The sequence below is a fragment of the Haliaeetus leucocephalus genome, unplaced genomic scaffold (genome assembly GCF_000737465.1).
Source record: "Haliaeetus leucocephalus isolate CR32 unplaced genomic scaffold, Haliaeetus_leucocephalus-4.0 Scaffold306, whole genome shotgun sequence".
NCBI classification, from domain to species: Eukaryota; Metazoa; Chordata; class Aves; order Accipitriformes; family Accipitridae; genus Haliaeetus; species Haliaeetus leucocephalus.
This window is the reverse complement of record NW_010972742.1, coordinates 2,341,751-2,342,835: the sequence shown is the minus strand read 5'-3', so window position 1 is coordinate 2,342,835 and position 1,085 is coordinate 2,341,751. Positions and strand designations below refer to the sequence as shown.

The window sequence follows — 1,085 nt, the reverse complement described above, 5'->3', positions numbered from 1 at the left end:
TGTTTTTAGAGGTGAAGTGCAGATGTTTTTTTCTGATACTTCTTTTGCTGACCTTTAGGCAAGTCTCAGTGCTTCAGCAGTCTCAGGTGCCTTGCTTTGTTCTCTGCTGAGAAGGGAGCCAGTAAGTCTTTGTCTGTGTGCTTTGGCCCAGGGAGGTGCAGCTGTAGCTAGAGGCTGTAGCAATGTCTCCTGGCCTGGCTCAGGTGTTGCATGGCAGCAGCTGGTTGCAGAGCTGCATCCCGCAGCAGAGCAGCTGAGCAGAAGAGGCAATTGATATCACCTGGGGAGACATGCCCCCACCCTGAGTAAGTTTGCAAAGCCAAAACAACACTGCAGCTCTTACTGCAGTCATGTGCTGCTTTTTTTTTTTTCTTCCCCTTGCCATCTTCCAGAGTTTTGCTTCTGTGCCCTTCGTGTCAGGGCTGAAAGTCTTCTGCATTTGTGGGTTATGGCGTGAGCAGCCCTGTGGGAGCGTCAGCCCCCGCGCTCAGGAATCCGACTCGGGTCGATGAGTCGGTGAGTGGCTCCCTGGTGTTGGGGTTACGCAACTTCCTTGTTGGTGAGGGGGAGGATGGGCATGAAGGCAAAATTAATTTGTGAAGCATGTTGGAGATAAGTAGAGCACCTAGAAAGTTGTCATAGAGTTACATGACAGATGTTGAGGAGCTTATTAACACCACTGCTGCATGTTAAGATCAGTTAGAAGAAAAAAATAATAATTTAATAGATGAAAAATGTAGGTGTTTACCAGCATATATCACCCAGGTAGTGATGAATCAGGCAGTGAGATGATCATATTGCGCTTTGTTAGGGCTTACTTCCTCTGTCTGCATGAAAGTTTAACTTCTCTCAAGGTCCATTAGCCTTAAGTACAGTGACGTGTCTACTTTCTTATGGTTTTAAGCTTGCAATCAAAGAATAATTCAGGTTGGAAGAGACCTCTGGAGGTTTCTAGTCCAACCCCCTTGTTTAGAGGAGGATGCTCAGGGTTTTGTCTTGAATATCTCTGAGGATGGAGATCCTATAAACTCTTTGCACTTTATTCTGGTATTTGACCAATCCACATAGTGAAAAAAACCCCAACA

At 46.1% G+C, this 1,085-nt stretch overlaps 1 protein-coding gene across 1 annotated transcript in view; it reads left to right on the top strand.

Annotated features, from left to right (window-relative positions):
• Positions 1 to 1,085, top strand: part of DNLZ (DNL-type zinc finger) — a gene marked incomplete at its 5' end in the record, with an annotated part of 6,541 nt that overhangs the window by 1,527 nt on the left and 3,929 nt on the right. Inside the window, 2 exons of the mRNA XM_010571097.1 lie at positions 1 to 305; positions 395 to 516. The exon at positions 1 to 305 is cut by the window's left edge and continues 338 nt beyond it. The remainder of the gene's footprint in view (positions 306 to 394; positions 517 to 1,085) is intronic.